Genomic DNA, 15,457 nt, shown 5'->3' with positions numbered 1-15,457 from the left:
TTATATTAGGGTGGAAGTAGATGAGAGTGAATGCGAGTGTGTATGTGGGGACATACATCAAATTTCAATTTTATAATGTATTACTCCATCCGTAACTAGCAAGTGTTACATAACCAGGATGTCCTTAATAGGCGAATCCCCCTAATTGGTGGATGACGTATGACTAGGAGCCTTTGCTTTTGAAATAAGGCAGCCAGAAAGGTAGTAAGAGGATGCTTAGTTCTAAAGTGTATTTCAAGCATAGTTTTCTTTTAATTTTCGTTTGGTTTGGTTTTGTGGAACATTTTATGGATTTTTGCAATATGAAATGACGTAGGTGCATCTGCAAATGGTGATTGGAGTAAAGTGGTTTGATCATGAAAGGTTAATGTGACTGGATGATCGTTTTGATCAACCAATGAGAGAAGAGTCTTTTCCTCATAATTGAATGAGTTATGTGCCCTGTGAGCAATGACATTCAGTCAGTCGTAGACTTGCTGTCGGACGAGAAGGTCATGTTAAATGTGTCCGAAAAAATTATCTCGGAGATGAAGAACTGACGGTTAAATCACACTCAGTTTATATCACTGCACTAGCAGATGCAATTTGGACATTTTTGTGAAGTTTTTAGAGGTTTTGGAATGCTGGTTGCAGAATAAAACACATGTGAAGCTATCAGCCTTTGTGAATATTCTGCATGGCGTGTTCCATATGCATGTACAGAACATTATGGCGAGCATCTTCTTTCAAAGAATCCACCAAAAAGGACTGAATGTGAACTTGTTTTGTAACAGTGTGTTGGCTCTGTGAATCTCATAATATTTTGTGTTGGACTTAGCACATTTCTTGCTGTCTTACATGTGATATAAGCTGCACGAACTAGTAGTAGATGTACTACCAACATAAATGTGGGCTTGGTGACACAATAAATGAAAATGACCATAATAAAACATCAGTATCTACAAACAAACATTTTCAATGAAGGGAGGAAGCACCCACTTTGCCCATTGTTAATAGAGATTTACAGGTTTATCTTGTTACTTGAATTACGCGAACTTTGTAATCGTAAGTATGGATGGTAATTTTCTTCAGTGCTGCTTTTCTCATATTTTACATAGTATTTATGAATGCAGAGTAATGGGTGGTGAATGGACACTATACTGAGGTAGGTAGACATTATATAAATCACAACTCAGCGTGCCAACTCCACCCCACAGCAGTTGGTGCTGATCGGGTGGGAACTCAAATAAATTGTACAATATAGAGTTCGGGAGAGTGGGAATTGTACATGAAAAAGCATCAGTATTTAATTGAACCTGTTAAGTGATCACACAGTGTGAAAAAAGGAACTGGAATGTAGAGCTAAAGACACTTGTGCAACTGAACATGTGTTGAAAATACGACAATAAATGGAACAAGGCGATTGATTTCGGCAGTGACAGCAGAGCTAAGAGAGGTGACATCACGCTACAGCATCCAGGCAGATGGAGCAATTGGCAGCAGTGGACAGAGTGTTGGCTCGTATACTGGATTGGTGGAAGCTGGGCCTCAGGAATGGAGACACAGTATTGGGTTCACCATGCAGATCACAAGGAAGAAAATATAAAAAGTGTTCTACTTAAAGTTTTATGTGTGTGTGCTGAAAAACTGTCTGAAATGGCTGAAAACAATCAGGAAATTGTAGATGAGAAACTGGAGGTAGATTTGGAGAAAGTTAGAGCTGACAATGATTCCATGAGTAGTAATTTCAGTTTTGAAGTATCACAAGTAAATACGAGTAGCAGCTTGACAGACTCAATGTATGCTCATTGTGAAGCTGATAGTGAGCACAATATATTACAACTTAGTATCCCGTTAGTGCCTGTAGCTATTCCAAAAATAAAGCAGGAAATCATATCAGTTGTTGGGGATCCAAGGGACAGTGTGTCGGAAATGTTGATGAATATTATGATGAAAATGAATGGATTGGGCTCCAAAATTAAAATGTCATTAAGTTTGGATATTGACAATAAAATTAATAAAATTGGTAAGGACATTGATTCCATAATGGCTAAATTAAGTACAGAAATAAATGAATTGCATTCCAAATTTGATCAGGGATTTAGTAACTTGTCAGTCGAACTGGGATCTAAAATGGAAGACAAAATGTCTGAGTTAAAGGATTGTGCAAAAAATGATATGACTTTGTTCAGTAATAATGTTAAAAGTGACATTAATCAGGTCAGGTGAGAATGTAATGCTGCTATTGTAACAGTGGAAAGTGAATTACATTCACAAATTGAGCAAGTTGCTGAGGAGAGTGAACAAATAAAAGAGGAAATAAATCTAGAATTAAGTAAAGTAAATAAACAGGTTCACAAAGTAGAGAGACACTGTGAGATAGTCATGTGGTATTGGAAACACAAATTAAAGAAGGGAAAGATGTGTGTGTAAGATTTGGAGTGCAAGCGTCTAGTAAGATCACTAACATTGAAACTAATACCCTGCAATTTAGTTCTAGCGTGAATGAGCAACTACATAACCATGAAAGTAGATTAACAAAAGTTGAACAGAATGGTGGTAACAATAATGTTTGTGTTATGTCTAATGGTGTTGTGGAATCTTCAGAAATTGCTTGTGTTATGCATCACCAGTTTTTGAAATTTGATCCAAATAAGAATGTTCACCCTAAAGGGTTTTGGAGTGATTTCGAAGATGTATTACCTAAAGTGTGGAATGACAAACAGAAGATTGGGTTCATAACCACTAATCTAATGGGAGAAGCTAGAATCTGGGGAAACTTGGCCTCAGATAAATATGACAAATTAGTGGAATTTAAGCAAGCTTTTTTGAAGAGTATTGGGGAAAACATAAGAAAATTGAGGTTTTAAATAAATTTTGGTCAAGGGAAAAGTATGATCCAAAGAGAGAGAGTATTAAAAGATTTGTACAGAAATGGGTAACTACATTTTCGTGTGCCAGCTACTATCAGCTGAGCCCGGCAGGTGACCAAAATGACAGAGGCAGTAATGTCACACAGGAGGAAAACTGTTAGCAGTCTGTAATGATGCTAGTGTTTGCAGACTGAAAGCACAAAATTTAAATCCACTAGCGATGACCATTATTAAAAACGTACCAATTGGACAGCATGGGGGTAGCATAAAAGAAAATAGAAAGGCAGAGGAGAATGACACTGCAAAATAGTTTGATTGTTCAGTAAATGCAGTAGGCTTTTGTGAAAGGGAGAGCTTAAATGAAGGGTGCAAGAACCATATTAAGAAGGAACTAAGTACGGGAAGTGAAGACTCAGATCAGGAGGAGGGGGTAAAGCAGCACTGTGCAACCGACAAGAGACTACCTGTAAACTGTAGAAGTAATGCTAGGAGGATGCAAGAGGAGGTTGTGAATAGACTGAATAGAGTAATTTCAGAGAGTGAGGATGAAGGGATGGAAGAGGAAGAAGAAGTAAATGTGTTAAATAATTCTGACAAAACCTTGTATAGCGTTGCAGATACAGAGAATAGTTTGGATAGGGAGAAGTTAGAACAATGTTTCGATTTGTCTACAGTGGAACGGATAGTGAAAGCCGCCACAAATAATGAAGTGAAAGGGGGTCATTTGAGGTAAATGTGCTTTCCACAGAAGGGGTAGGTTTAGACAGGCATGAAGTGGTGCAGGATTTACTAGATAAACCCGAACCTGTAGTCAGAAAAGAATATATTGGACAACCTATAATTGAGGTGACAGTGTTTAATGAAAAGGTTCCTTGTTTAATAGATACTGGTTCAGAAGTGTGTGCAGTATCTCAGAATTTTGTGAATGCTCTCCCAAAAAGTAGGCAGATTGTTATAATGCCTGTGAGTGGGCTGAAAATTGTGGTGGCCACTGGGAAAAGTAAGAAGGTGGTTGAACAGGAAATATTGCTACCAGTTATTGTAAGTGGAGTACAAATAGAATTAAAATTTTTGGTTATTGATGGACTCAGTGTTGAGATGTTGATAGGTGTTGACTTCTTGCATAAATATGAAGGATAGGTTAATTTTGGAACAAATGATGTGATTACTAGAGTAAATAGAAACCTGCAGTTATTCCCTTTATAGGTAAGAGACAAAAGGTAGATGATGAACAAAGTGATATTCCAATAAGATACTGTAGGACCACTGAGGTAATCGAGGGCTATAATGAATATGGCAAAAGAAAGGAAGTAGATCCTTCTGAGACAGAAAATGTCAGGCTTAGGATCAACGAAATGTTGGAAGAATTGACTGATGTGCAAAAAAATGATTTGAGACAGATTTTGATCATTTATTGTAAAGTGTTTTCAGACCAACTGGGCCTAGTTTGGAATTATGAGTGCTGTTTGACTGTAAAAGAGGACACATATTTTTTCTGAAAACCATTCACTGTTCCAGAAGTATGTAAAGAAGCAGTGCGAGATATGATTAAAAAAATGCTTGAATGGAGGCAGTTAGTGTATATAATAACCCATTGGTTGTAGTACCTAAGAAGGATGGTTCCATTAGGCTTGTTTTGGACTCCCAAGTGTTAAATAAAATTATATTGCCAGAAAGTGATAGGCCTCAGAACATAGAAGAATTATCACAAAAATTTAAAGGTGCAAAATTCTGTGTCCTTGGATATAACATGTGGCCACTGGAACTTGCCTTTGGTGAAAGAATCTCGAAAGTACACAGCTTTCTTGTTTGAGGGGAGATGTTATCAATATAAGATTGTGCCATTTGGATTAAACATTAGCGTTTGTGCATTTGTTAGAGCAATGTCCCAGGTTCTAGGAGACCAACTGCTGAGAAGAATTACTGTTTATGTGGACAATGTATTAATCTCAACTCAATCTCAACTCCCACTTGGGAAGAGCACTGTATGTTGTAAGACAAAGTACTAGATGCAATTAAAAAAGGGGGAATAAAACTGAAGCTGGACAAAACAGAATTTGTGAAGAAAGAAACTAAATTTCTGGGACATATTGTTAGCAGCAATGGGATCATGCCCGATCCGGAAAAGATAAAAACTATTAGAGATTATGCAGCACCAACCACAAGAAAAGAGTTAAAAGTTTATATGTAATGTATAAGTAGATGCAGGAGTGTCAAACTGCTTTTGAAGAACTTAAGGAGGCTCTAGTGAATAGTAAAATTCTGAACCATCCTGATTTTTCTGAACCATTTTGTCTAGGATCAGATGCATGTGGTTATGGACTGGGAGTGGAATTATTCCAGATCAAAACAGTTGGTGAAGGACAGGTCCATAAAACAATAGCCTTTGGTAGTCAGTCGTTGCAACAAGCTGACAAGAAGTACAGTATTTCAGAGTTAGAAGCAATAGCAATCATTTTTGGTTTACAGCAATTTGAACAATACTTGTTGGGCCATAAAGTTTTAGTTTTCAGTGACCATAGTGCATTAACCTATCTAAAGACATGCCAACTTAAACACAGCAGACTTTGGAGATGGGCCATGTATATTCAGCAATTTGATCTCTGTATAGAACACATAAAAGGCTCCGCAATATTGTGGCAGATGCATTATCTCGGTATGTGAAGGAGAATGAGCAGGATGGAGATTTCTTAGGAACATGTGATCGTGATGAAGTTTTGCTGGCAGTCATTCGGGTACAGGAAGAGGGCTCAATAAAACGTATTTGTAAAAATCTCAGGCAAGAACAAAACCAAGATGGCAATCTTAAATTGGTAAAGAGCAGGTTAGGTCATCCTGATTTTTCTACGCTAGCAGAGTATTACCAGATACATAAGGATATACTTTTCCGACGGAGAAAGAATACTGAGCAGAACTGGCGTATTTGTTTCCCAAAACAACATGTGGATTTACTTACTGATTACATACACGCGACATAAGGACATTATGGAGCCCGGAAATGTATGTGGTGACGAGTCCACAAGAGACTAGAATCCTGTGATAGGTGTCAAAAGGTGAGGGCAAATAATAAAATTATTCAGGGGCAAATGTATTCAGTGGAACCTCAGAATAGGTTGGATTTGGTGGCTGTGGACCTGTTTGGCCCTTTGCCAGTTTCAAGGGGAGGTTGCAGTGGTAGATGATTTTACCAAATATGTGAGATTTTATCCTATAAAAAGAGCCAATGCTAAAGTAATTGTGGACAAACTAGAGAAAGACTATTTTGTGAACATTGGTGTGCCAAAAGCAATATTATCTGATAATGGGCCACAATTTATTCCTAAGTGATTTGCAGAATGCCTAAGCAAAAGAAACATAGAACATGTAAAAATATCTGCCTATTTTACACAGGGGAATATGTGTGTGAGGGTTATGAAAGAACTAAACTGTCTATGTAGAACATATTGTCACAAGAAGCATTCTGATTGGGCCAATTACTTACAATATTTTGAGGAAGTGATTAACCATTTAAAACATGAAGCCACTGGTTTTGCTCCAGTAGAATTAATGTGTGGAATTAGACTAAATAACCTGTTATTTGACCTGTTAGATTTCCCTAGTCTTACCGATTTGACAATGGAGCCTAAGAAATGATTAGCACAAGCGAACATCAGAAAAAAGGCTCTGGAGAGGAAAAGGAGACATGATGTGAGGGCAAGTCCAACCAGTTATCAGATCGGTGACTTAGTGCTTGTGAAAACCAAAGAGAAATCAAAAAAGCTTGTGGCTGGGATGAAAAAGTTTACCGATGAATATGTGGGACCTTTTAGGATTATAGCCAAACCTCATGCCAATGCTTACAAACTAGAGTATGTGAAATCACACAAATTACTGGGCTTAAGAACTATTGTTGATTTAAGAAGGTATGTGTTGAAGAATCAATTAAATAGCAGTAACTAAAAGCTCAGGGGACACACATTCTTTGTGTTGTCAGGTGGTTAATGAGCACCAGGCAACCTGAGCTGTTGGTGATACTATTTCCTTTCTTTTTGTGTTGTCAACCTTCCTTTTCATCATTCAGAACTATCGCTATCATCTTTCCTTCTTCTCTGGTGAGGCTGGGGGAAGTGCAGGAGGACAGAATTGTTGGTTTTACATTTGATTTTTTAATTGTTGAGAAAATAGCATGGTATAGAAGAACAAATAATGAAAGATACTGAAGACACAAGTTTAATTAAATCTAGGGAATACTGAGTTACCTTGTGGGGAATATGAATAATCAAATGTAGAGCCACCTAGTCTCATTTTATGCACTCTTAACAACCTTGCTCTTCAACATTTAGAATTTTTGTTATTGTTTTTCAAAATGGTTCAAATGGCTCTGAGCACTATGGGACTTAACTTCTGAGGTCATCAGTCCCCTAGAACTTAGAAATACTTAAACCTAACTAACCTAAGGACATCACACACATCCATGCCCAAGGCAGGATTCGAGAACCGCTCGGCCACCCCGGCCGGCTATTGTTTTTCCTCCTTCATTATAATGCTGTAGCTAATAAATTTATTAAAGGGAATAAAATAACTAATCAGATGAGGGAGAATTGCCTATTAATGACAGAAAAGAACAGTTGAAAGCAAATTGGAGAAGTATGCTCACACGTGATGCTACTGTAGTGTGAAGGGTTGTCTGAAGTTTGTGAGAAAATTAATGTGTTCAGAGGCAAAAGAGGATTACCTGCCAAAAGAGCAAAGATAAAATTTATACTTGATGACTTTTGAAAGACCCAGAGAGGTGGGCTTAAGTGTGTTTAACATTTTCAGTAATATATGTTTTTCTTGAAGATTGTGTACACGATGAGTAGCACCACAGAAGTGGTATGAGTAATTTTTGAATATTTTCTACTAAGGCTTTTGGTATGCTTTGCCAACAAATATGAATTTATTATGTGTGTTAAATGAAAGACTGTACTGAGCCACTGAATGTTGGCTACGATATTTTTCAAAGACATTTCCTGAAATATTTTGTATGGAATAGGTATTCTTTGTACATAGTATATGTAGGACATGAGTAATTGTAGTGATGTTCTAAAATTGTTTTCTCTTTTTTGTATGATATATATAGGAATTGTGGAGGAACTCCAGGAGGTGAACTGAATTATTTTTAGTGTTCAATAATTTTGTATCTATTTGTGCAATGTGTAATGACAATTTTCAGCACCGCGTAGGGTGGCAGAAGTAGATTTTCAGTATAGTTTCTAATTTTGTAATTATTCTTTGTGTATAATAGATTATGTGTAAAGCTAAGCAGTTTTCTGAAAAAAGGTTAAAATTACTTTTTGGAGCAGTAGATTTTGTAGCAGCAACTTGCTTAATAATTAAAATCAGATTTTGAAAATAAGATTTCAGTAGTGGTGCCAATTTTGGGTGCACTATTAAAGATTTTTAGTAGCAGTTAATTCATTTTTCTCTGATTTAATTAACATTAAATGTAAAGAGATATTGAGTTGAAAATGAATTGGAATTGGCCTGAGAAAGAAACAAAGCTTTGAGTAAATAAGAAATAATATCTGGAGGACAGTAAAGTTACTTTTTTTAAAAAAATTGTTAATGTAAACTAAAGTGAATATTGTAATATGTAAATTTTGGAAGTTGATTTTGTTGAATCCTGTAAGAACATTAGATGTGTTATTTCTTTTCAGCTGATGAAAAATAATTGTCTTTTTTGTACAATTAATTTCCTGTACATCATCAAGTCCTAGCCATGAACAATTGATGTAAGTAGATATCTGTTGTGATGATGTTATATTATTTAAATGATTTTGATCAAATGAAAAATTTTATTTTTGGAAAATACAGTTTAATGAAAAGTGTCAGTATAGTGAGAGGAAATAAAAAAAAAAAAAAAAAAAAAACATTACAGCCAAAAAACTTACATGAAATATAAAAAATGTTTCAAAGAAATTTTTTTAGTTCCTTAGGGGGTGTGTAATGTCGCAACTACTTACACGGTTACAGAGTTTTGCAGTAAGTTTTGTTCCGTTAGGTCAAGCTGTATTGAAGGCTGGCAATGAAGCCTCCAGCCCTGGCCATTGTGTGGTCAGCTGCTGGCATCATAATGCCATCTGTCACAGTGTGCGGACTGTGACAACTGCTCTGTGTGGAGCGTACTAAGATCACTTATTCATCTCACCTAAGAAACTAAATAACTATGACAAATATGATGTGTTTGATTTCAAATTTGGTATAGGAACTTTTATAATTTAGAAGAACAGTGTGTAAAATTCTCATGAGGGTAACTTTAATAGTTTTGAAAATATAAAAAAACCTACTATAAAAGAACTTAACTGACACTTAGTACAGTAAATTCAGATAAGAATCATGACAGTTTAAGTTTCTTTGTTATTTGAAAACAATAACAGCACTCTCAGTGCGCACAAGTTATGCTTAAGGAATTTTGATTCTAAACTTATAATAATTTTGCTTTTGTAATGGAAATAATAGTTTAAGCACTGATATTTATATTTTGTGTTAGGGTGGGAGTAGATGAGAGTGAATGTGAGTGTGTATGTGGGGACATACTTCAAATTTCAATTTTGTAATGTATTACACCATTCATAACTAGCAAATGTTATGTAACCAGGATGTCCTTAAAGGGTGAATCCCCCTAATTGGTGGATGACGTATTACGAGGAGCGTTTGCATTTGTAATAAGGCAGCCAGAAAGATAGTAAGAAGATACTTAGTTCTAAAGTATATTTCAAGCATAGTTTTCTTTTAATTTTCATTTAATTTTGTTTTATGGAACATTTTGTGAATTTTTGCAATATGAAATGACGTAGGTCCATCTGCGAATGGTGATTGGAGTAAAGTGATTTCGTCATGAAAGGTTAATCTGGTTGGACAATTGTTTTGATCAACAAATGAGAAAAAAGTCATTCTCACATAATTGAATGAATTATATGCCCTGTGAACAGACGGCATTCAGTCAGTCGCGGACTTGCTGTCGGACAAGGTCATGTTAAATGTGTCCGAAAAAATTATCTCTAAGATGAAGAAATGATGGTTAAATCATTCTTGGTTTATATCGTCTTGCTAGCAAATGCTATTACGAACTTTTCGGTGAAGTTTTGAGAGGTTTTGTAATGTTGGTTGCAGATAAACCACGTGTGAAACTATCAGCCTTTGTGAATATTCTGCATGGAATGTTCTGTATGCATGTGTAGAACATTTTGGCGAGCATCTTTTTTCGAAGAATCCACTGAAAAGGACCGAATGTGAACTCGTTTAGTAATAGTGTGTTGACTGTGTGAATCTCATAATATTTTGTGTTGGACTTAGCACATTTCTTGCTGTCTTACATGTGATATAAGCTGCACGAACTAGTAGTAGATGTACTACCAACATAAATGTGGGCTTGGTGACACAATAAATGAAAATGACCATAATAAAACACCAGTATCTACAAACAAACATTTTCAATGAAGGGAGGAGGCACCCACTTTGCCCATTGTTAATAGAGATTTACAGGTTTATCTTGTTACTTGAGTTACATGGTCTTTGTAATTGTAAGTATGGATGGTGGTTTTCGTCAACGCTGCTTTTCTCATCATCTACATAGTATCTACAAATGCAGAATACTGAAGTAGGTAGACATTAAATAAATCACAGCTTAGTGTGCCAACCACACCCCGCTGCACAGTGGATGTTATGGTAATCCTGGAAAGATCATAAAACATATTGCAAACAAAGTAATTACTGAATTAGTTGATATTATTAATACATCATTTAAAAATGGTGAATTGCCCTCTGCACTTAAAAAATCAATAATAAAGTCACTTTATAAAAAAGACTGTTGATGTAGCACACACAAAATTGTAGACCATTATCACAACTGTCAGGTTTTGCTGAAGTTATTGAGAGGATTATGTATGAGAGACTGTTGAGTTTCCTAAACAAATGCACAGAATGGGTTCGGGATAAATGGGTCTACAGAAACAGCTATATATCACTTCTTGAAACAGATTTTAACTGCAATGGATAATAAGAACTTAGACTGAGGAATATTTTTAGATGTATCCAAGGCATTTTACCTCATCAGCCATGACATTTTGGTAGATAAACTGTATTGCTATGGAGTCCATGGAAAGGCATACAGCTGGTTTCAATCATGTCTGTGCAACAGATATCAAAGTGTTGAAATAATACATAATGGCACAAAATATTACTCAACATATCAGAATGTCAACTGTGGTACACCCCAGGGTTCTGTTCTAGGCCCTCTGCTCTTCTTAGTTTTTATTAATGATTTTCCTAAGCATACAACAAGAGCAGAATCAGTACTTTTTGCAGACAATATGAGCCTTTTTATCAAGGCAGTTAGTTAAGCTGACCTACAAGAAAAAATAAATTCAACAACGAATGAGGCAGCTGAATGGTTCAAGGACAATTAATTAATTATAAATGAAAAAAAAAAAATCCACTTGGATGAATTTTAGGCACATAAGGAAATAGTAAAGAATGACATAAGAGTGGGATTGGGAAAAGTCTAATAGAACAAACTTCTTTTACAAAATTTTTAGGTGTCTGCCTTGACAATAACTTAAGATGGGAAAAACATGCTGAACTATTGAATAAAAAACTTTGTAAATACCATTATGTATTAAGTAAACTTAAAGAAAACTGCAATTTTGAAAGAGTACTATGTGCCTACTACTCTTACATACATAGTAATCTAAGATATGGTATTATATTTTGGGGGAATACAGGTTTCACAAAAAGTTGTTTTAACTCCAAAAGAGAGCTATTTGTATTCTGAAGGGTGTTGCCTACAGAGATCCATGTAGAGGACTCTTTAAGAAGTTGAAAATTTTGACCCTCCCTAGTTTATTCATCTAGCAAATCAGTATGTTTCCTGAAGTCAAGTCAAGAATTCTCTTATCTAAAGAGTGAAGTACACAACTATCAAACCAGAAACAGGCACGATATCCATAGAAACACACATTCAAAGGACATATACCAAAATAGTATGATGTGTCTACCCAAAATAGTGTTCAGTGGCCTACCGAAAGATATAAAAACCATACAAAACTTACATATATTTAAAAAAGAATTAAAGAGACTACTATTAGGTCAGAGTTTCTATAATGTTGATGAATTTCTTCGCTATCTAAACAGATAGTGCTCACCTTTTGATTTTTCTGTATAAACCTTCATTTCTTCAACTTTCATGTAAAAGGAAGACAAAATATGTAAAGCGTAACTAAGAAAATGTTAAAGTGTTTGATAATGTTATTTCTCTTAACGATTTTTTTATAGGAAACTTGTAATTTTTTTTCATCTTGCATGTAAAAAGAAGACAAAATATGTAAAGCGTAATCAAGAAAATGATAAAGTCAAATTAAGAAAATGTTATTTCCCTTAGTTGTCAAAAATATAAATCATTCTTTCTCTCTCTCTCTCTTTCTATATGACAATTCCTATAGCATGTATATGATAAAATGGATGATAATAAATTGAATTGAATCACACAAGCACCAACAATCTGCTCAAGTTTGATTTAAAAACATTCAAAAGCCAAGATCACACAAATATTTCTTTATATAAAACAACTGGTTTCAGCAGACTTCACTGTCATCTTCAGGTCTTACGAATCTTTTTGTTATAAAATGTGTTCATTTTAATATATGTAGAACATTATATCAGTGTTGTCTGTGTTTCATTCACAATGTATAAAATATTCTAACAAGAACTGATAGAACAGTCAATCAGTGTTCATTTTAAGTGGGATCTCCAACTTAAAATAAAGATGTTTCCTAACAAAAAAGATTTTTAAGACCTGAAAGTGACAGTAAAATTTGTCAAACAGTTTGTTTTAAATAAAGAAATATTTATGCAATCTTGGCTTTTGAGTGTTTTTAGCAAGTTAAACAGATTGCTCCTTCTGTATTCTTAAAATGAGAAAATTCAATCATGTTCAAGTTCACATAGCTCTGACAGAATGTACTCACAACTAGACAGAACGCTGTTCTGACCACAATTGACACTAGCAACTGACTGAGGACATTGCAGAGGTGTCATCTGTAGTCAAATACAACAGTGCAGCCTGGAGGCTTGACTAATACCCATATTTATCTTCAAGTATGCATTTATCATGGTATTTTGCCAATTGTCCAACTCCTATATGTTTGTGGCAGTAAACTCATTATGCAGTCTGTTGCAAATGCAAATTTGATATACTTTCTCAATAATGTTTCATGAAAAGAACATTTTCTTCCCTCCTGGGATTCTCATTTAAGTTTATGGAGCATTTTATGGCATAATTACAAAAAAATCACTTCATCTCACCATGAGTACTATGTATGGCAACATCAAGCAGCACGTATTTTCACTAGCAATTAAATATGCAACTAATAAATAGCATTTGGCTAGCAAATCAGTGTGTTACCACAGGCGGCAGGCAATTGTCTCCATTTGTACTGGAGTAGTAGATCAGGCCACGTCAGATTGAGACGCTGAAGTCCTAATAGTTCTGCAGAGTAATACAGAGATGCTTAGTGAACTCTACATCTACATCTACATTTATACTCCTCAAGCCACCCAACAGTGTGTGGCGGACAGCACTTTACGTGCCTCTGTCATTACCTCCCTTTTCTGTTCCAGTCGCTTATGGTTCGTGGGAAGAATGACTGTCTGAAAGTCTCCGTGCGCGCTTGAATCTCTCTAATTTTACATTCGTGATCTCTTTGGGAGGTATAAGTAGGGGTAAGCAATATATTCGATACCTCACCAGAAATGCACCCTCTCGAAACCTGGCGAGCAAGCTACACCACGATGCAGAGCGTCTCTCTTGCAGAGTCTGCCACTTGAGTTTGCTAAACGTCTCCGTAACGCTATCACGGTTACCAAATAACCCTGTGATGAAACGCGCCACTCTTCTTTGGATCTTCTCTATCTCCTCTGTCAACCCGATCTGGTATGGATCCCACACTGATGAGCAATACTCAAGTATAGGTCGAACGAGTGTTTTGTAAGCCACCTCCTTTGTTGATGGGCTACATTTTCTAAGGACTCTCTCAATGAATCTCAACCTGGTACCCGCCTTACCAACAATTAATTTTATGTGATCATTCCACTTCTAATCGTTCCGCACGCATACTCCCAGATATTTTACAGAAGTAACTGCTAGCAGTGTTTGTTCCGCTATCATATAATCATACAATAAAGGATCCTTCTTTCTATGTATTCGCAATACATTACATTTATCTATGTTAAGGGTCAGTTGCCACTCCCTGTACCAAGTGCCTATCCACTACAGATCTTCCTGCATTTTGCTACAATTTTCTAATGCTGCAACTTCTCTGTATACTGCAGCATCGTTCACGAAAAGCCGCATGGAACTTCCGACATTATCTTCTAGGTCATTTATATATATTGTGAAAAGCAATGGTTTTATAACACTCCCCTGTGGCACGCCAGAGGTTACCTTAGCGTCTGTAGACGTATCTCCATTGATAACAACATGCTGTGTTCTGTTTGCTAAAAACTCTTCAATCCAGCCACACATCTGGTCTGATATTCTGTAGGCTCTTACTTTGTTTATCAGGCGACAGTGCGGAACTGTATCTAATGCCTTCCAGAAGTCAAGGAAAATAGCATCTACCTGGGAGCCTGTATCTAATATTTTCTGGCTCTCATGAACAAATAAAGCGAGTTGGGTCTCACATGATCACTGTTTCCGGAATCCATGTTGATTCCTACAGAGTAGATTCTGGGTTTCCAAAAACGACATGATACACGAGCAAAAAACATGTTCTAATATTCTACAACAGATCGACATCAGAGATATAGGTCTATAGTTTTGCGCATCTGCTTGACGACTCTTCTTGAAGACTGGGACTACCTGTGCTCTTTTCCAATCATTTGGAACCCTCCGTTCCTCTAGAGACTTGCGGTACACGGCTGTTAGAAGGGGGCAAGTTCTTTCGCGTACTCTGTGTAGAATCGAATTGGTATCCCGTCAGGTCCAGTGGACTTTCCTCTGTTGAGTGATTCCAGTTGCTTTTCTATTCCTTGGACACTTATTTCGATGTCAGCCATTTTTTCGTTTGTGTGAGGATTTAGAGAAGGAACTGCCATGCGGTCTTCCTGTGTGAAACAGCTTTGGAAAAAGGCGTTTAGTATTTCAGCTTTACGCATGTCATCCTCTGTTTCAATGCCATCATCATCCCGTAGTGTCTGGATATGCTGTTTCGAGCCACTTACTGATTTAACGTAAGACCAGAACTTCCTAGGATTTTCTGTCAAGTCGGTACATAGAATTTTACTTTCAAATTCACTGAACGCTTCACGCATAGCCCTTCTTATGCTAACTTTGACATCATTTAGCTTCTGTTTGTCTGAGAGGTTTTGGCTGCGTTTAAACTTGGAGTGAAGCTCTCTTTGCTTTCGCAGTAGTTTTCTAACTTTGTTGTTGAACCCGGTGGGTTTTTCCCATCCCTCACAGTTACTCGGCACGTACCTGTCTAAAATGCATTTTATGATTGCCTTGAACTTTTTCCATAAACACTCAACATTGTCAGTGTTGGAACAGAAATTTTCATTTTGATCTGTTAGGTAGTGTGAAATCT

General features: G+C 36.3%; 1 protein-coding gene across 1 annotated transcript in view; it reads right to left on the bottom strand.

Annotated features, from left to right (window-relative positions):
- Positions 1 to 15,457, bottom strand: part of LOC124803337 (neural-cadherin-like) — a 251,418-nt gene that overhangs the window by 134,335 nt on the left and 101,626 nt on the right. The window lies entirely within an intron of this gene.

This window comes from Schistocerca piceifrons, chromosome 6 (genome assembly GCF_021461385.2).
Source record: "Schistocerca piceifrons isolate TAMUIC-IGC-003096 chromosome 6, iqSchPice1.1, whole genome shotgun sequence".
Taxonomy (NCBI): domain Eukaryota; kingdom Metazoa; phylum Arthropoda; class Insecta; order Orthoptera; family Acrididae; genus Schistocerca; species Schistocerca piceifrons.
This window is presented reverse-complemented; position numbering and strand designations above follow the sequence as displayed.